The sequence below is a fragment of the Periplaneta americana genome, chromosome 11, assembly GCF_040183065.1.
Source record: "Periplaneta americana isolate PAMFEO1 chromosome 11, P.americana_PAMFEO1_priV1, whole genome shotgun sequence".
Classification (NCBI taxonomy): domain Eukaryota; kingdom Metazoa; phylum Arthropoda; class Insecta; order Blattodea; family Blattidae; genus Periplaneta; species Periplaneta americana.
In genome coordinates, this window is record NC_091127.1 from 109,617,817 (window position 1) to 109,639,908 (window position 22,092).

General features: G+C 34.1%; 1 protein-coding gene and 1 non-coding gene across 5 annotated transcripts in view; both read right to left on the reverse strand.

The window, feature by feature from the left end:
- kat-60L1 (katanin p60-like 1) overlaps positions 1-22,092 on the reverse strand; it is a 216,707-nt gene that overhangs the window by 52,284 nt on the left and 142,331 nt on the right. The gene's annotated exons all lie outside the window — the stretch shown is intronic.
- TRNAF-GAA (transfer RNA phenylalanine (anticodon GAA)) lies at positions 18,423-18,494 on the reverse strand. The gene has a single exon. It is a non-coding gene; the product is annotated as a tRNA-Phe (tRNA).

Consider the following 22,092-nt stretch of genomic DNA (forward strand, 5'->3'; position numbering starts at 1 on the left):
GATTTGCATTTATAGTCTAGAATTTTTAATTGTCTCTAAAATAGGATCAATTTTTAATGATTTCAAAATATCTATGTTATTATTTCCTGTCTAACTTGGTATAGTCTAGTTATTCTGAAAATATAATTAAATTTCATTATAGAGTATAATAATAATTTAATAATAATAATTTCATAATAATAATTTAATAATAATTTAATAATAATAATAATTTAATAATAATAATAATAATAATAATAATTTAACAATAATAATAATTTGATAATAATAATAAAAACAATAATATATTTACTAATTTCTTACTTTAACTTCTCACTATCAAACTTACACATCAATGTGAGTAGTGGGAAGAGGTTTATTTGTTCGTACACTAGACATATCACAAATGCGGCTCTTCGTGGGATCAGCATGACACAGAGCCACCACTGATACATCACAAGACAACGCACAATAATAATAATAATAATAATAATAATAATAATGATAACGATAATAATAATAATGATAACGGTAATAATAATAATAATAATAATAATAACGATAATAGTAATAATAATAATAATAATAATAATAATAATAGTAATAATAATAACGATAATAGTAATAATAATAATAGTAATAGTAATGATAATAGTAATAGTAGTAATAATAGTAATAATAATAATAATAATAATAATAATAATAATAATAATAATAATATGGGTAAGTTGTGAGTGATGGACGACATTTTAAAAAGGAACAGGCTGTTGGGAAAGTATATTGCTGAGATCTTACTGAGAAAATTATAAATTTTATTTATTTGTGAGTTATTGCAATTTTCACATGATTTCTGTACACTTTTTCTGTAATAGCATCATAAAGGTTTCGTTGGTCTTGAAGTTCACTTGATAATTTTGATCAATTTTATTAGTAACAGTGGAAGTTTGAGAAGCCTGTTTTCGCAGTGAGTATTGCCTGGAAAATTTTCGTGTTTCCTTTTAAGAAGAAATACATTAAGAGTGCCGACTAGGTTTGTATATACGTGACAAAATTTTTTTAAGTTCTGAAAATGCTTCTATCAGAAACTTATAATCTCAGCTAGCGTCTCGTCTAAAAACATGCGATAATCTGTGAAAAGTCACTTTCACTTCGCAAGTTTTTTTAAGTTAAACGGATTTTTGAACCTTAAATTCAGAGATATAAACAAATCCTTCACAAAAACGGCGTTTAAGGTTCTGGGAATTTTTTAAATCAGCGAGCTTTAAATAACTAATTCTTCTAAGTCCTGAAATCATCCTTCAATTTTACTAATTACAATGTTAATAATCTCACACGAAGTCGCAAATTTAATTCTATCTTAAAATCCCTTTTCTCTAAGTCAACCATTATATTGCACCTTATGAAGCAATTATTCAAAAATATATTTAACTGTATGAATTTAAGGAACTAGCTGAATAGTTACGACGCGTCGTCAGTATTTATAGTCTGACAAGGTAAGTAGAACTTAAAAAAGGTAACTATTTTTCTCGTCCCCACATTACTGAAATAATTATGAGAGTAATTTAGTAGGCTTATTTTCCAGGATATATTTATTAAAATTAGTATTCACTAACACACGAATAATTTTCTATTTGTGCACTGCCTAGACACGAAACAAGAATAAAAGGTTGATGTTTCAAGAAGATTTAACACATTAAGAGCCGGTTGCACATGTATAAAGATAGAAGACTGAATATTAATTTTATTTAGAACAAAGTTCCGAAAATGAACTGAGAATACTGATATTACGACTTCGTCGCGTTGTATAATACTGAACTCTGTTTACAATAATCTAGTTCAAATCTGATCTGAGTTCTGAAAAGTGGACGTTGCAACTTGCAACATAGCAAAACAAATTAATTATGAAAATCGTTTGCCCTTTGATAATAGGGCTACGTAACAATTCGATAGCAGCGTTTAGAGAATCCCTATTCGCTGGTGACAGTGTAGTGACTGTAAGGCACAGTGTGCATTAACGCAAATCTAGGTGGACAAAATTCATAATTTCTCTGTATTCCAACGGATTGTTATGAAACTTTGTACAGACCTTATATTTAGCACATATTCTTTGTGTGCAAACTCTGACTACGATTGTGTAAGATGAACTACCCCTTTATACGGGGTAGTTTTAGACAAAAATAGTAATTTCGCTCATATCTAATAGATTTAATGAAAAACTGTACAGAAGTTACACGTAGGATATATTTCTTTGTGTATAAACTATATTTACATTTCCAAAACAGAACGTACACCTTTACAGTGGGTGCATTTACACAAGATTAACTTCTCCCCTACATAACAGATTTTATTAAACTTTGTACAGGAGTTACAGGTAGCATATGTTTTTTATGTACAAATTCTGATTACAACTGTATTCTACCTGTAGGCCTCGTAGTTGTACAAAGTTGCATAAAAATATATTATATATATTATATATTAATTTTGTCTAAATGCACCACTATAAAGAGGCAATTCCTCTTATAAAACATAATCAGACTTCGTAGACAATATATATATTCACCTGAAACTTCTGCACAAAGCTTCATAAAATCTGTTAGATAGGAGAGAATTTATTAATTTTGTTTAAATGCATCCCTAAAAGAAGTAGTTCCACTTATGGAACCGTAAATACAGTTTGTGCACAAAAAATATATGCTACCTTAACTTCCGTATAATGTATCATAAAAATCTTTTAGATAGGAGAGAAGTTATTAATTCTGTCTAAATGCACTCACTATAAAGGGATAGTTTTTCTTGTGCAAACATAATCAGAGTTTGTACACAAATCGTATGTGCCACCTGTAATTCATGTAAGAAATTTCATAACAATGCATTAGACTGCAGAGAAGTTATTAATTTTGTCCAGTGAATGATTTGCGTTCTGATTCACTGTGCGTTTATTAAGATTAGATAAAAATGTGTCCAATGTATTTTTAAGCTGATATTCGATATCATGTGAATAATATTGTAGGCCTAAAACACTCTTACAGTAATTATAAAAACTTCCTTAGTCAACGTTTCTTTTCTGCTGTTAAGCCAAACATGGAACAGTTACCGTACGCCCCACCACTGAAAAAAATTAATTACTGATCCCTAAATGCGCAAGAACGCGCAAAATTTAAAACAAGGATTCAACACTCTAAATGATGATGTATTAAATGGTACAAGAATTGTTGTAATCGGACGTGACCGGCTGTACTAAAGCTCATATTATATTTGAAGAACTTTAAAATAGTATTTTTTTCGATTGTAATATTTAAACCCTTTGTAAGAAGAAAAATACTTTACAAACTTGTAATTTAAGTTACATTAGTAAGAATGTACCTATCTGAACAGATTCTATGTTTCAGAACACAATAAATCACTAAAAATGGGCTCTTTTTCACCCACATAGCAAGCTCCTCTCTCTACGACTGAACCGGAGCTAGACGTGTTAGGAAGAACTCAAAGTTATACCCTTCTAAATTTAGTTTTCCGCTGACAAATTAGTAAAAGCTATTACTCACAACATTCTTCAAATACATCTTACATATGCATAACTAAACAAGTCGAAATTTGATTTTTGTCCACCTAGATCGGGAAAATTGCACACTATGTAAGGAACGAATAAATTATGGATGAGAATGTAACTAACGACCTGCAAATTTCTCGCAAAAAGAAAAGTGCGAACTATTAGATATACTATGTTAAAATATATAAATATGATAGAAAAAGAAAGGCTGATTTCAGTTACATCCAAATCTAAAGAAAAGACTTGGAAAGAAATTGTAACAATTCAAAGCTAGGAATATACAGTAACTGAAACTTTTATATCCTCCCACACTACAACACACGGGACTGATGTTTGATTCTCTTTGCGTTACTTCATGACCAAATGAAAGTGAGAGATGGAGTAACTTTACGAATACAGTATACACGGAGCACATATTACGTATTAATTATTTCGTAAGGTACGCATTTTTCATTACTTATACATTAATTTTTATTTTATAAACTCGAAATTCATTACATTAACAATTATTTCATGCAAGTTTATTTTTAAATGACAAACAATTACAGACATTTGTATTTCGGATGTAGGCTAACATTCCTCATTACTGAAATAATAAACTCCATAACCTTTAAACAATGTTATTTAAATAACTATCATTCAAATTAGACATAATTCACCTCAAAGTTGTTGTACACAGGTTACACGAAACTTCTTTCTTTATGCTTCAGAACCGGTTAAGGGGTTAGGTACAGATTACAGCAGTAAAATGTTTGGAAATATTCAACATTTTTTTCCTCCATTACTGTATCTTGTACAATAATGAAAATTAGTATGTGTAAAACACTGTCCTTCTGATATATGAAAAACATATTTTTACGATTTACAAAAAAATTATTTATAGATATTTTTTAAAAATTCAAAACGGTGGCAGTTCACTGTGCAGTGATGAAGCGTTTCCCTCATAACTCATAAACTTCTTAACTTTTTCATGTTCTCTCGCTTTTATTTTATTGCTGAAACTTGTGATTACAATATCATGCTGTTTAAACTACATTCCTTAATAAATAATATATTTTTTTATTTCGTGTTAGAAGAAAATATTGATATTTGACCATTTTTTTTAAATAAATTTATATTTATCCGACAATTTATCAAAGGTAGAGAAGTGATTTTGCATCATATTGTAGATATGACATGCATAAATGCACACAAAAAATTTCATCACAGGATGTTGAATAGTTTTTGAATTTTGTAGAAGAAAAAATATATACCGTATATAACTTATATAATTTTTTTTAAATCGTAAAAATATTTTTATTACATAGCAGAAGGACAATGTTTTACACATACTAATTTTCATTATTGTACAATAAACAGTAATGGAGAAAAAAAATGTTGAATATTTCCAAAATGTTACTCCTTTAAGCTGTATCTAACCCCTTAAATATTAAATATGAATGCTTGTGATCCAGGTTCAAGGAGATTAATCGGATAAAATTCGAGAGTTAACATGAACTTAGATTGAGATAACATGAACTTAGATTAGCGTTTATACAACAGAAAAGCTGGGTTAAACTTGACTGACGACCATTTTTAACCCTTAATCTAGGTTCAAAAGCTTTATACAACAGCCCTAAGAGGAATACTGCCAGCTTACGTAGAGCAATAAAAAGAGCTACAAGGTAATTGCTAGGGAACATTTGTGAGATAAATACAATAATTAAAGTAATGAGTAAACTGAGTGGAAGTGTTAGCAAACAAATTTTAGTTACTCTTTCAATGTGTGTAGCGAGGAAAGAAAGGTAGACAGAGTAAGAATATTACGCAGCATCGTTGCTGGCGCAATTATTGCAGACCGTCCGATTCTTTCTACCTGAAAATACAAAGTGGCTTGACACTGAGAAGCTTCTTCACTTCTGCTAGGATACAGAGAAAAGAAACAGAGGATCTAGAGAGAAAGGGAAGATATTATGATTTAATGTACCGCAAAGTAAAATGCTTGAACTTCACAAATAAGAACAGGAAATCCATGTGTTTGACAGAAGATGAAATCGGCAATAAGAATAAATAAACAAGGAAAACGAAAAGGATTTTCTATTCTAAGGCAAAAAGATTAGCTAGTATTTAGGGAACTGAAGAATGAGAAAGCAACAGGAGTTGATGGAATCTCCACTGAATTAATGAAATGCAACGAAATATATGAAAAAGAACAATGATGAATTTTGCTCTCAGAAGTGATCGCAGGTGTTCTTTAGGAGCTGAAATAATGGCTTTTCAGATAGAGTTTTAAATGGTTCGTCTGTAAGAAAGAATTTAAATTTTGTCGGCAACAGAGCAGTGTGAAATGAAAATACTGAAACTAGCAATACTTAATATGTAATAGTATGAATATCACAATACTTTCTAATACTTCGAGTTTGGCTACAACTCGGTTCCTTCATAACGTTGAGAATGGTACTATTCTTGATACTTTATTTTCTTGAACAATTGGACGGAGTTTCGCAATAATAGACCAACCGACAATTAAAAAAAAAAAAAAAAAAAAAAAAAAAAAAAAAAAAAAAAAAAAATATTTGCACAAATTTCTTGATGGCAGGCTAATTTAACTCGGAAAAAATCAAGAATGCGATATCTGAATTTTGCTGCTATTTATAAGCAAAAATTCGTTTATTGCATATAAAATTCATTTATTTATTTTGCTTAGAAATATTAATTCGACTGCTGGTCTCTTATTAAAAGTCGGTTAGCCTTTTTTGTATTATTTGTGCTATTTTTTGTAACAGTATGAATGTTATATAATGTTTTATTAAAAAAACAGATTTATTTCAATGGCCAATATCTCGAAACAGGTTTTTGGCACTTGGATCACTATTGCTAATCACTGTCCAATTGAAACTGATCATTATTTACGCAAGAATTTCTTAATGAGAATGAATAAAGTAATGCATTCAATGCAGCAATTTATGTGTCGCTTCCAAGAAATACACACAACTCGTTCCGGCATAGCTTAAATGGTAAGAGCACTCAGAGCGCCAAGCTGAGGGTTCTGGGTTCGATTCCCGGTGTCGAAACGAATTTTTCTCCATTAATAAGTATCTACGTGATAATTACACGAAGTCATTGTTTACACAATATTCAATAGAGGACGGCGAGGTCCTCTAATAAGAAAACACACACACACACACACACACACACACACACACACACACACGAGATAGAACCTTACTACGAGAACTTGTGTTCGATTTTCAAAGAGAACTCCGACATAAGGACAAAAAAGGCTCTACGCAGTTGCTTCTGCCTGTGGCATTTTATTTTCCTTATAACTCTAATTCCAGACGGGTGCTGGAAGGGGACTCAGTCACAGAAGCAGGTGGATATAGCATTAAGTTGACAAAGATGAGAGGTCAGAAGTCGTTTTGAAGTCATGGCGTAAAATGAAATGCCTTGCCTCAGCGCCTTTCGAAACAGGAGGTAGTCACTCTAGCGACAAAGCTAATCTGACTTCCCATTCGTAGTTGAGCAGTTTCGAAAATGACAAGGTACATCTGTTCCCGTTCACCTCTCTTCCCTAGGCATTTACTATTATGGGAGGTACTATAAAACTGTGTTATGATATAACATTACTGATACAAAAAAAAAAGTTACTGCGACTTTTGAGAACAGAGTTTAGCAGAAATGAGTTCGCTTGAGGGACTTCTCTTGGCCTGCAAATCTTGCGCACTTATCCGATATATTTAGTTTAAATAAAATATAATCTTCAGGGCCCAACTTTAACTGTACCCACTATTGAGGATAAGACAGAAGCAACTATAAAGAAATTAAACTTATGGTCTCGCTGAGTTATCAATCGAGCATTGATTCATTTCCCACTCTCAGTGAATTGCTAGCAACACATTTTTTAAATTTGGTTTATCTTATGACGATTTATCAACTTCTATGGTTATCTAGTATCTGAGTGAGATGAAAGTGATAATGCCAGCGAAACGAGTCCAGGGTCCAGTGCCGAAAGTTACCCAAAATTTGCTCTTTTAATGGGTTGAGGGAAATCCCAGAAAAAAAATATCAACCAGGTAACTTGGTCCAACAACGATTTGAATCCGGATTCGCTCCTTCACGGTCAGACGTGCTGTCACTACACAGCGGTGGAAAATATATGAAGTTTAACCCTTGTTCGATATGTTTGGAAGTAGCCTATAAGAAACTTAAAAAAATTAAAACACTATTCTACCTAGAATAACTCTTCTCGAGTTCTCAACGAGATGAGTAGGAGATTTGCTTCCAAGCTTTCGACGGCTAGCTTCAGGGAATGAAGAAGATGGCAGAGCTAGCCGTCGAAAGCTTGGAAGCAAATCTCCAACTCATCTGGCTGAGAACCCGAGAAGAGTTATTCTACATCAAACGCCGGAAAGCCTCAAGTCATACATTATTCTTTCTGCAATGGAAAAAAAAGTATATGAAAAGTCTTTTCTTGGTGACAAACAATAGTCAATAGTAGCCTAGTTTCCCCGTCAGAAAAGAAGATAAGCTGTTAAAATTTTCTTATGATTCTAACTTAAAAATCTTGTTTCCAATAACGCCCTTGTTGCATTCTTGGCTGCATACACCACTCATACACTGAAAGGGCTGCGAAACCAGGTGGTCCGGGTTCGAATCCCGGTCGGGGCAAGTAACCTGGTTGAGGTTTTTTCCGGGATTTTCCCTCAACCCAATACGAGCAAATGCTGGGTAACTTTCGGTGCTGGACCCCGGACTCATTTCACCGGCATTATCACCTTCATATCATTCAGACGATAAATAACCTAGATGTTGATATAGCGTCGTAAAATAACCCAATAAAATAAAATAAAATAAATACACTGTAAGATAGGTACAATACGATTATTTAGTCCTGACAGTCGCTTGGACATGTGCGCCTGGGACAGGCGAGTCCATTTATTTACGCCAAGGGGTGTTTGGGTTATTATTACCGACCGCTCGCCCTTATCTCTACTCCGTAACTCTCCCCACTCCTCCTATTACTTCCCCTCTTTCGCGTCGCTGAGCTGTCAGGACTAAATCTGCAGTGCTCGGGAAAAGTGACAAGTCAGTTTCCACAAACCTTTTTTGATAATTTATTGACAACTTACGGAACATCTGCTCGCTTGAAAAAAAAAAAATACACAAGTATTCCTCCCATTACAATAGGCCTAATTCATACAGAAAAAAATCAAATCGACATAAACCGTGTAAGTTGTCAATAAATTATCAAAAAAGGTTTGTGGAAACTGACTTACGTCACTTTTCCCGAGCACTGCAGAAATAATCGGTCTGTATAAACCGATATTTTCCGAATTTCAACAGAATACTCAAAAGTACTGTGAGAGTACATTTTCTGTTCTGATCTTTTGAAGAACAAATGAATAGTTGCTCGTAAGAACGGCAATAACGGAAAAAAATGGACTTCCGAACTCATTAAATAAAGAAGATACAGAGAGAGAGGCAACGAGGCACTACCTATGCAGGAGACGTCGGGAAAGATATTGCCCACAAACCATTGCTCGACTCACCGGTAATCTGTAATCTGTAGGAACGCGGGCGGGCGTTAAGTTTCATTACGGTAGACCCAAAATTCCCGAGTGGTGGGGATGGAGTGGGTGTGATATGCGCTGATAGAAATAAAGTTACATAAATTTGAACATGTGACTTTCTATTAATGGTTCGATTTCATTCAAGTAATATAAATTTGATAGGCTACAATTAGTTAGATTATCTGTGGGACTGGGAAATAGAGGTGGTGGGGTAGCTATGTTTTAAAAAATCGCTAGCCGACCAATGTCAGCTATACCTTATTTCGAGCGATACTCCGTGCTGAAACAAAGCATTTTCCATAGCTTGACATACGTAATACACTCGGTTTCTGCAAGTTTGTGTTTCATTAAATATATTTAATTTTTACTTTTTTTTTTTTTTTTTTTTTTTTTTTTTTTTTTTTTTTTTTTGCAATTATTATGTAAGGTACAGGATTTCTCGTAATGATTTCCATCATACTTTTGTAATAATTATTTTATTCACTTTACATCCTCAGTTCCGTGATCTTCGTGGTCATTTCTTGATTATAACAACTTCACTAATAACCCCCATAGCTACCGCTTCTCATTTGTTGTATGTGGGTGTTTTGTTTCCCCTCTCCACTCCCCTAAATCCACGCGGCCAGTTAAACAACTTGATGACGATAAGAACACGTATACTGGCGTGTCCCCCATGTGCCGGGGGTTGTTGACACCGCGATCGAGGAATCGATTTGTTTTGAAGAGTTTCTTTCGTGCTTCAGTACTTTACTTCCGCTTTCATATGAAGGAAGTTAACTTCTCTCAAGTCTTTTTTCAATATTATTCACAGTGAAATATTTTTTATCTGCGACTCTAACTCATGCCGACTGTCTTTTGTTCACTCTTTACCAAAATAATTCATAACATCATTGTGTCAAGCTCTAAACATGACAAGAAACATAAGAAGCGTATATACTGTATAGCACCCCATAAACCACGAGACATTCACTGGAAGAAATATTTATCAAATGTTCCAGCACGAACACAAAGTTCATACTCATTTTTTTCAAGTTATCAAATCGGTCATCACGTGACAGTTCTCATGAGGTTCACTCAATAGTAATACATTTTCCTATTGTCCTGTACGATCATTGTAACTGTAACTTTAGTAGGATTATAGCCTCTATAGTCTATACAAAACTAGAAAGGTATTGGCAGCTCTCTCTCTCTCTCTCTCTCTCTCTCTCTCTCTCTCTCTCTCTCTCTCTCTCTCTCGTGGGAAGGAAGTAACGTTGTGAATTTGTGTGGTAGTGCAGTGTGGCTGATTGAGACGCGCCGGCTGCCGTGTCGGAACTAAGCAGCTGACGCGAACTTGTAAATTTGTCATACGGACAAATTGACTAGATAAATTTTTATTTTATCGGGTTATTTTATGACGCTGTATCAACATCTAGGTTATTTAGCGTCTGAATGATATGAAGGTGATAATGCCGGTGAAATGAGTCCGGGGTCCAGCACCGAAAGTTACCCAGCATTTGCTCGTGTTGGGTTGAGGGAAAACCCCGGAAAAAACCTCAACCAGGTAACTTGCCCCGACCGGGATTCGAACCCGGGCCACCTGGTTTCGCGGCCAGACGCGCTGACCGTTACTCCACAGGTGTAGACGACTAGATAAATATAATAATAATAATAATAATAATAATAATAATAATAATAATAATAATAATAACACCAACATAATAAAAGAGTGAACGTGAATATGGTATAGTGTGCAAATATATATAATATAAAACGTAATTAAGATTTCATGCTATAGGCCTAAATTTGAAGCTATAAGAAAAGATACAGTTTTTAGCTCCATGGACTACCTTACATCAGCTAATGCCTCGTGGATAAGTGTCAGGCCAAATAAATCTGAGTGACATAATGTGGCGAACAGTGCAGAAAACAACGAGGCGTGTAGTTTATCTGGCGTTTCAGATATCAGTATCAGTAATAATGACACGAAATCAATTAGGTCCATTTAATTTTATCCCGAGGATTTAAATATGGCGAAATATGATAGTGATTCTATTTATGACGACCCTACGAAGTGAATAAAAAATTAATTTTTCAGCAATCATGTCGCTAAATGAAGTTACATTACTCAAAATATGGACAGTGATTTTAAAAATTCATGCAGGCAATATATTGATTTTCAGAGGTATACTTCATTAAAACTTTGTTTTACAGACCCATAAGGAATGATGAGAAACAACAAAGATATTGTCAGTTCTCTCCATTAACACCAAGAGGACTAATAAGGCCTCTTGATTAACACCTTGCGGCCATTCATTTTTTATATTTAAAACCTAAATTCTTTACGATAGTGTGCTAAGAAAAAATACTACCGTGAAAGATTTCGCATCTCATAGCGAAATTTGCATCTTCTTGGACATAGTCGGTAGTATGAAAATACACATGCCGCCAGAATAATTACGAAAACAATAGCCACGACAGAAGACCGACTGCTGTGACTCAGTAACAAGTTTAAACTCTTCCGAACAAAACAGCTGGCTACCACGTGCTCGTTATGAAATAGTCGGCAACGCCGACCTGTCAGCATTGACTCTGGTTGGCTGGTTTAAGCAGTTACCATGGTGACGCCTTGATACCTTTCTAGTTTTGTAGAGACTGTAACTCTGTTTTTCTCACGTGACAGTTCTCGTGAAGTTTACCCAATAGTAATACATTTCCTTATTGTCCTGTACGATCATTGTAACTTTAACTTTTAGTAGGATTATAGCCTCTAACTCTCTTTTTCACCTTCTCTTCCTTCTTGTCCTCATTTTCCTCTTCCCCTTTAAGTAGGTCTATCTGTTACTATTTGTAAACTGTTACAGCTTCCATAGTTTTCCTCTTCTTAACAATCTTGCCTTTTTTTTGGCATGTATGGTATTATGCGTCTAATTCTTGTTATCTATCTGAATTATTTTCGAATGTCCATATTTATTTAAGTTATATGAATTTGCAAGGTTACAATGCACATTAGAAATGGTACAAGGAAAAAAACAGATTAAACACTTATTACTCAGTTTCATAAACTTATTGCAATCCATTGAATGATACGCGTATATTGGTTCAGAGACGGATTTTATCAAGGTAATGACCAGAGGTAAGAAGTTAGTACCGAAACTGTTAAGTTGTGTGACCTTGAACTATATATCCACAGAATGAACAGTAGTAACGCATCTCTCACCGTCAACAAACCAGCAAAACAAACGTGTACGGTCGGGTGGTAACTAAACTTGTCTTTATACCTTAGAATAAACAGACAAATAATATTGTATAAAAATACATTTTACAATTAGAATCTTCGTAATTTTCAATACAAAATTATTTGCCCATATATACAAGAATAACAAACAAAATATATAATTATATGTATCTAGGCTTGTTACAACTAATAACAATATACATTTTCAGTTTATCAAAAGAGATACTCTTCTATGTTCTTAAAAAAATATTAGTATCCTGAAAATCTTCCTTCTACGCCACAAGACGTAACTGGAAAAATCTTAAACATGATACAGCACCCCTTACTGTATCAGCAAGTAAACACAGCTTTGTGAATCTTACTGTGCGTGATCTACGCGTGGCTGCACCCAACCTGAAAATTATGTTTTGGTACGAACTTCCTAGCCATAGTAATAACTAAGCAATCGCAAATAATTTATAAGATGAACTATTGTTAGGTACACAAGTGACGAAACAAACAAAACCAGAATAATATGTGAAATGGACTTCATTGCAACATTGAAATTTCTATTAATAGGAAAATATGAAAGTAACTGGACACATCACGTGTTAAGAATGAAGCCACATTATATTTCCAAGTATGTAGACCATTTAATTATAGATTAAGAAAAAAAGAGAAAAGTGAAACGGCAAACGCTACAAATAGTTTTCAATCTCTTTGTATCGAGAACAAGTCCTTACTCTAATCCAGCGGTCATCAGCACACTCCACCCTCGGGCTAGCGTCTCTTATCCGCGGATAAGAGACTACTATTGTGCATCTGTGGCTAGTGGCGGGTATGCTTTCTCTCTCTCTCTCTCTCTCTCTCTCTCTCTCTCTCTCTCTCTTCTGCACGACGGTGCATATTGCGATACACTCCTTATCCGTTACCCATTTCAGCGAATGCTGACGACCATTGGTCTAATCCCTGTCGTTACAAACATAATGATGGCGATTATTTATTATCTATCAATTTTTAAGCAACTCAAATACTTTCGAGAAACTGTATTTCAAATTAATATATTTTATTTCACACTATGTCGAATTTCAAGTTCTTCAAAAGAAAGCAAAGCGTGGAAATTTACAATAAGTACTGTAATTACTGCAGTTACGCCACTCAACTTCTACCAACATATTGATGGCTGAGAACCAGACTGTTCTAAGTCCAACTTTTTATAAGAAAGAAATCTGTGTTTCAGTGTGTTCCAGTTCTTGTCTGCATATATGAATCGAACAAAATTATAAATATTCCTCCCCATAAGGTTGCTATGAAGCTATTCCAAATTGTTTCATGAAGCTTTGAATGTCAGGAGCTTAAAACAGCTCTTCTGGGGGGGGGGGGGAGTAAAATGTACTTGGAACAGTCTGGTTCTGGGCCATCGATAAAACGTATCATCGGGAACTTTATAATGTCTGTAAAACAGTTACTTAGATACGTACCAGATGGTTAAACTGCGTCGTGTGGATGAGTCTATTACGGTATATTATTTACTTGTTTTGAGGGGTATCCTAGTGATCTCGTTGTTAACAGGGCCCCGCAACGAGAGTAATACAATTTTGGTATATATTTTATATACAAAATAACATTTATTAATATGAATATAGACAAGATTAAGATAGGCTACGTGGACCGTATGCGGAGAACAAGAGGAAGGCAGAAAAGACGGAAGATTCGAGAATGCTAGGTTTGCAGTATAAGAACTGCCCTTGGGTAGAAAACTTTTAATCAATATAATATCAATATACATTTATTAATATAAACTACCTTCTCTCTAATTAATTAGATAGTGTAAATATTGGTTTGTAATAATTTTATTACTGTAAAATAAGTAACTGCAAACAGACGTAAGTTTCAACTTTCCAAACCACAAAATTGTTCATATTCCTTTTATATCTTAATTCTGATTTGGTAGGGTTCAGTTTCGCAATTGTCTCCTTGAATTTATCTAAAGTACTTTGTGGAACATCAATAACATCTATTGCATTCCTGACCGTGAAACGAGTGGCCCGGGTTCAAATCCTGGTTGGGACAAGTTACCTGATTGAGGTTTTCTTGCGGGATTTTTCCTCAACCTAGTAAGAGTAAATGCTGGGTAACCTTCGGCGTTGAACCCAGGACTCATTTTGCCATCATCATCATCATCATCATCATCATCATCATCATCATCATCATCATCATCATAATCTCATTCCGATGCTATATAATCATAGCAGTTGAAAAGCGTCGTAAATAAATAAATAAATAAATAAATAAATAAATAAATAAATAAATAAATAAATAAATAAATAAATAAATAAATAAATAAATAAATAAATAAATAAATAAATAAATAAATAAATAAATCACATCTACATCAGAATCTCCCTCCATGATTATTTTATCGACTGCAGTGTTATCAGGTTCAATAAAGGAATTTTCCCGTCAAACACCTAAAAATTTCCCGATTTCGAGAAAAATTTCCCGTATTCTATATTTAGAAAAAGGTTTCTCAGTCCTTTTCAATTTAGAAAAAAAATTGAAGGTAGAAACATTCTAAATTAAAGAACATTTCAGGTATAAATATCAACTGATTTTTTTTAAATAAGTCTTTATGTAGTCACTTACGTTAGGCCTACTATATTCTATTAGGTATATGGTCATACATTTAGTGACAGTCTAGTAATGTCATATTTCTAATTTTGTACTGCAAAATTCAGTACCTCTAATCTCATACATAAAGTATTGAAATACAAGGAAATGAGTGAAGGTAACCGTTTTCATTTAATATTACTTGAAATTAGTAAATGAAATGGCAATATATATCATTGTTGCGTGCTTCACAACTTAAAAAAATGAATCTATAGCGGTCTTAAATATAAATAATCATAAAAATGTACTTTCATATTTATAATTAATAAGCCATTTCAAAAAATAATAATGAAATGCTAGAATACGCTTAGTAATTCAACAGCAATTTCTCGTTTTTAAGCAAAAATTCCATTTTCTCTCTTGAAATAAGACTTTCCCGTTTTTCGGAAAATTTCCTTCTATCCGACAACACTAATCGACTGATTGTTGAATGATATCAATTATTTCATGAATGGTGTCGGCTACAGCTGGGGACGGAGCGAGTAGAACTGTTGAGTTACTCGGTTCTATCGGTTTATGTGCTTCGCAGCGGAGCACCGAAGTTACTCGGTTAACCGTAGCCGTTACCGGTCAGTTCAAACATTCAAACAGATTTCACGTGTTTTACTTAATTCTAGCAGACAACAACGTAGGTACTGTTGTATTTAAATATTTTCTGCTGCAGGACAAATTATTTCCTTATTCCCAAGGCGGGCTGAAAGGCCTCTAGTATTGAAGAGGAGTTCATCCTGTTATATGACCTGTCAATTGGGCCTAATGAACACTGACAGTCTGAACATATTACTTTAATAATAATAATAATAATAATAATAATAATAATAATAATAATAATAATAATAACAATAACAATAATTATTATTATTATTATTATTATTATTATTATTATTATTATTATTATTATTATTATTATTATTAAAATCCAGGATAACAGAGAAAGTATGGAATTGAATGGGTTACATCAGCTCCTTGTTTATGCGGATGACCTGACTATATTATGAGTAAATCCACAAAAAAATAGGGAAAACACGGAAATTTTACTTGAAGCAAGTAAAGAGATAGGTGTAAAAGTAAATTCCGAAAAGACAAAGTATATGATTATGTCTCGGGACCAAAATAGTGTACGAAATGGAAATATAAAAGTTGAAATTATCCTTTGAAGAGCTGCTCCTTTGGAGCAACAGTAACAAATATAAATGACACTCGGGAGGAAATTAAACGCAGAATAAATATGGGAAATGCGTGTTATTATTAGGTTGAGAAGCTTTTATCATCCAATATGCTCTCAGAAAAGCTGAACATATTACTGTAAATAATAAAGCTAGAATTTATATTAACGGTTCTTCTATATGGTTGTGAAACTTGGACTCTCACTTTGAGAGAGGAACAGAGGTTAAAGGAGTTTGAGAATAAGATGCTTAGGAAAATATTTAGGGCTAAGAGGGATTAAGTTACAGGAGAATGGAGAAAGTTACATAACGCAGAATTGCATGCATTTTATTCTTCACCTAACATAATTAAGTGACCTCATCAGTCATCATTTTATTTGTATTTATTTCTACGAATTATGTTACCTGATTACTTTAATTTATCATTAATATTACTCTTCACCAAAGAGAACATGGTTGTACTGAAGGCGAGTAATGTTATAAAATAAATAAACATTATGTTCTTCAGTTTAAGATTCCACGTTTTATTGATTATTTTATCCACTTTCCGTAATAGTAAATAATTCTGTGTGTTATTTTTAAATGTTTTAGGCAGCGCTTCATGGAGCCTGTTCCTATATATATATATATATATTACTTAGCTGCAGCGTTTAACGTTTACCTCACATGTTAATTTATTACCTGTTAGTATTATAAATTATTTTATCAATTTTATTTCGTCTGTCGTATATAACAACACTGAAAGTTAAATAGGCCTTTCACACAAAATAACTCCGCAAATAGTTGTAATCACGCAAATGAAATTTGCAACCGCCATTTTGCAATGAAGAGAAGCACTTTTTTCTCGTCAATTGGCAAAGCGAAAGCGCTTTACTACAACGCTTTTAAAACACGCTTGGTTCCACTTTCAAAGTACGTTCTAAAATCGACTCAATCTATCTAAATTTTAAATATGCCGCCAGAAATTTGTACTCTGTACTGCACTCGGTTCAACCTAGTAATGACATCACAGCAACTGCTCCGAACCGAACCGCTCCGCTCCGTCCCCAGCCCTAGTGTCGGCTGATTGAATGGTGCACCCTGAACTTAGCATAATGTTAGCTTAATATTATTTAAATAAAAATGAAGATATTCAACGTAGTATAGATTAAAATACTGTAGCTCTACGCCACAAGGGCGAAAGCGTTTCACTAATTCGTTTCGAAATTCCGGCCGAACCACCCTCAATTTATAAGTAAAATCTCACTTTAGTCCCGTACCTATAACGTAAATAACTAAATATTACAAACTTCTTGGAAGGGATAATGCATTTCCATAGTTTAAGATTTGCACAGTAATTGTCTCGTAAAATTTTAGACATTTTTTTTTCCTTTTCTGCTCAGGGATTACGAATTATTGAACACAATAGAACAGAAGTTCGAGCCGAAATCAGCGTGTCATTCTATCTCGTTCACAATCGTCACCAATGATAAGGCAGTGCTTCATTAATATTTTAAGCTATAAAGATCGTTAAGAATGTTGGATATATGCACAAGTATAGTAAATAAACTACGAGATGAAAGTGGTCTTCAAATAAAACATGTCAAATTCATAGTGTGATGTTTCTTTCTTCGTGAATTAATTTATCCTTAACTTGAGGATATTACGTTTGCCACAGTTCAACACTGTCTCGGCTTATCATTAATAGATAAAAAATGATTTATCTATTTGAACGATGGGGAAGATTTCTTATTCAATCATCATAATTAAGACTCAAACTCTTTGGACTACACGCAAAATGTCATAATCCAATTAACTGTCGATCCCAGAACTATTAGGGGCCCTATTTCCTCACGTGTATCGTTAAACTACTACTTTATCAGACACATCAGCTGCAAGGCAATGTCGCTCCTTCCCTTTTCCCACTGGAAGCGTCTGATCTCATTTAATCAAGTCATCGAATTATCTGCCATCCCTCCACTGCCGTCCCTTAATCTAGAATCCTACTGGATCCTTTGTAGTTTTTTTTTCCCCTTTTCCCCCTAGATCCAACTGCTTTAAGAAATGACTTCTGTATCTCTGCAGACCATTTGTCAACTTTCATCTACAATTAAAAAAGTCTTATTATTAACGATCCTAAGATAATGTTTCAGCAGAATGCATCATTTCTAGCCTAACGCGGTCAATTTTGTTACCAGGAGTCCAAGAAATGATTTTATCAGAATTGATGTATTATTGCGCTGTACCGAAGTACATAATATATTTCCGTGCAGGAATTCTGCGTTACCGGTATCATATGATGGAGGATCGGTGAAGCGGGGAAAAATTCTCTCCGGCACCGGGATTCGAACCCGGGTTTTCAGCTCTTCGTGCTGACGCTCTATCCACTAAGCCACACCGGATTGAAATTCCGATGTCCGATTGAATCCTCTCAGTTTAAGCTCCACCTCTTAGTTTCCCTTAGTGGCCAACCTTCATGCACTGCGTCATCATATGATAACGTAGAATTCCTGCACTGAAATATCACATGACGTACTTCGGTATATCTCAATAATATAATATGCGTATATAATCACTTGTTATTTAAGACTGCGCTCATTCCGTCGGATCTCGGCCACTTAGTCACTCCTAATGATTGCGTCTCTGCACATTAATATGTTGGACATTGTGCTACGGTCACACATCTGTGAGACACACCACACAACACAACAGAAACAAACAAACAACACACACACACACCTTATGGCTTAACTGTATAAGATAAGAATTGAGACATATGTACAGTTTCCTGGTTGTAAACTGTCTACAACAGTGGTTCTCGGGGGTCCTCGAAGCTCATTCTGGGTGTTCGCTAATATTATGGGTAGGTAATTTCCCTTTCCTTTCAGAAGGATTTTCATTTTTTTTAAGTGGCATTAATGTCAGAGTGCCAAATTAGCTTTCGTTGGAACAATTTAAAAATTCGTTCATTTGTTGTCGACAGCCCTTATGTTCTTAAGCGATGTAAAATACTGTTGTAAGATGGATTTTTTGTGTGGCTATAAGATCTCAAATGCATTGGCCGTTATTAGAATTTATAAATTCGTTAGATTGTTGTTAACAGCATTTTCCGGTTCCTAGTTTTAAAGATAGGCATCTATGAGTTCAATCTCTCGAAAAGGAGGAAGATCAGCTTGTTCAGTTATCGTGCGACACTACTTGGAAAAACATTCAAGTGAATCATCTTTTTTATTTTTGGCATAAATTTCATGTAAAACATACAACTCCAGAACGAGCATTGAAAATGCTGTTTCCCACAACTCACTTGTGTGAGCAGGCATTCTGCTCTTTCCCGATTCAAAACTGTTAAAAGAAACCAAGTAAATGTGGCAGCAGAATTGAGATTCAGTTTTGGAAAATCTATATAGAAATATCACTAGTTATATTATTTAATATTAACCCCAAAATGTAATCTATCCATCATTCCATTAACGACTTTGAAAGAATTTGTGAAAATTCTGATTTATGGAAAGGGGATCCGCAGTGCTAATAAGTTTGAGAATCACTGGTCTACAAACCACATTATCCTTCATTTGAAGAATTACAGGAATATGTTGAATAGTTGGATTATGCTGCTTGGAAACCATTATAACCCTTTTATATTTGCAGCAAAAAAATCTAAATGTAGTACATGTCGGCTGGGTTATCATCATTTTCATCCAAAGTCTTCAATTCTTTGATTGATGGCCTATTAACAAATGATTAACAGGCCATACACGACTTTTCATAGAGGGCGAAAGAAAACAGTTATTCGAGAATTAGTTAAGAAAAAAGTTATTGTCTAGTTGTCTACGAAAGGTTCATCAAGCAAAATGTGTGTTTTAAGAGACGATGTGGTTTGACACAGCAATATTGAAGTAATCATGGGTTAAGAATAGTACTAGGAACTCTAAAAACTCGCCTTGTCCACCACATATAATAGAATTTGCGGCAATAGGGCCCGTGTGAAATGTCCTCTACCAACTGAGCTACCACCGAACCGATAACTTTTATTTCTCGTAATGTTGCTTTACTGACATGTTACATAACAGTCTCTAACTACGAAATACTAGTACATAATCTATTAGATACCTTAAAAGCTACTCATTAGAAAATAATATTTTATTATTTAATATATAAACATATTATATACTACAAGTTAAGAATAGAATGACTTTGGGTTCCGTCAAATTCCCGAGGTATTTCTGAGGTTTCCGCCAACTGATTCCTTTGTGAGAGGATATCAACCCTATCTGTTCGCACCAATATACGTGCCGCCACGCATGACAACTGCGTTCTCTATCGATTCATCGGCCCTTTATGACTCTGCTTCAAAATTTGTGTATGTTGTAACAAGTCTACCGTACATAAAAATCTGACACCATGAAGACTACTCAAGTTTCTTTATTAAACACGTTCGGAACTGAATGGCCTAACTAAAAATTCTGTTGTACAGCCATACTGAAAATCATCTGTGTACGAAGTGCCTAATTGATATCAAAACAATAATATATATTTTTCTTTTTTTGAATTCGTGAGTTGTTACTTACTCCCTATCCACAATGTCTTTCATTTAATTTATTATTTTGTATCTTCGTGTTACAGTATATTGTTTAATTTTCTCTGAAAAAAAAATTGTCACTATACTGTTTTCGCTGTAAGAAAAATCCTAATGTAAACATAAGCACATTGCTGCCATACCCGTGATTGGCTCCCAGTCGAAACACTCACATGATGCAGGAAAATAGTTCGTATTTGGAAACTACAATCTTGTATTATTTCAAAATAAAAAAATGAATTCTAGTTGTTAAATACGATGAAACGTTTAACTTCACTCATATGTAAAACGCTATGCAAAAGAAAAGCTACTTTTATATTTTGTTATGTACTATGCACGCGGATGAATACCAACAGTAATACCGAGGTAGTCTGTTCTTGTAACAAGCTGGCGTCACTTCAGCTTGTAGTTGTGCACTTAAGCACGTGGTACTGAAGTATTGCTTCTGCATCCTCAACTGTCCATTGTGAAGACATAAGACTTAAAAATAATTTAATTACAGTAATTATAAAGTAAATATTTCCTAAGAAAACGAATGCATGATAGTGAGGTTAGACCTACTTGACGAGTAACGGAAAATGTTTAACATGAAACAGAATGTACAACAGTAGGCGGGAACACGTACTGAGAATCTATGGCGCCAAACAGCGGCCAATGAAGCCTCACTTCAGTCACGTGCTATTGTTTACATTAGGATTTTTCTTACAGCGAAAAGATTATAGTAAGTAGTTGCGAGATTTTAGGCCAGGTCGACCGAAGTCCAGATGTAACTGACTCACTTTGATATATCAGAATATCACTCACAATACAGTAGAAAAACTGGATAAAACGTGAGGACAAACGTAGAAATTCATGCATAGTGTTGAACTGTAAAGACAGACTACAAAAAGGACTATTACAGTAAAGAGTATTGCACATACTTAGCAGTATTCTTCTTTTTCCTCCTGTGTAATAGTTTAAACTGCTATTAAAGCACTTAGGCACGAATGGCTTATTGTGTACACCACAAATGGAAATCAACTCAGACCGCAATGGGTGACCATCTTCGCGATGCTGCTGGGTTTTATTTCCTGAAATTTTTCGAGAAACATATGTCTCCCGAGGCATCGATACCTGATATGACTTAAACCTGGACAATCCAGTAAAATGGGAGGTGATGACTCAACATCCATCCCACATTTCCTATAAGCTGGGTCATCAAAGATGCCCAATATATGTATGAACAGGTACGGAAATAAAATTTAGAGCTCCCTTATTGTATGTTTCACTTACAACAAACTGCGCAAGTGCAGTAATCCAGAGCCCCTTATATGTGCTACTTATGGACAGTCGTGTGAAATTGTTGCCTACATACAGGTGAATTCCCGTCAAGATTCACTCCAAATTTTAATTCCGTATCTGTACATACATGCTTATTCAGAGGG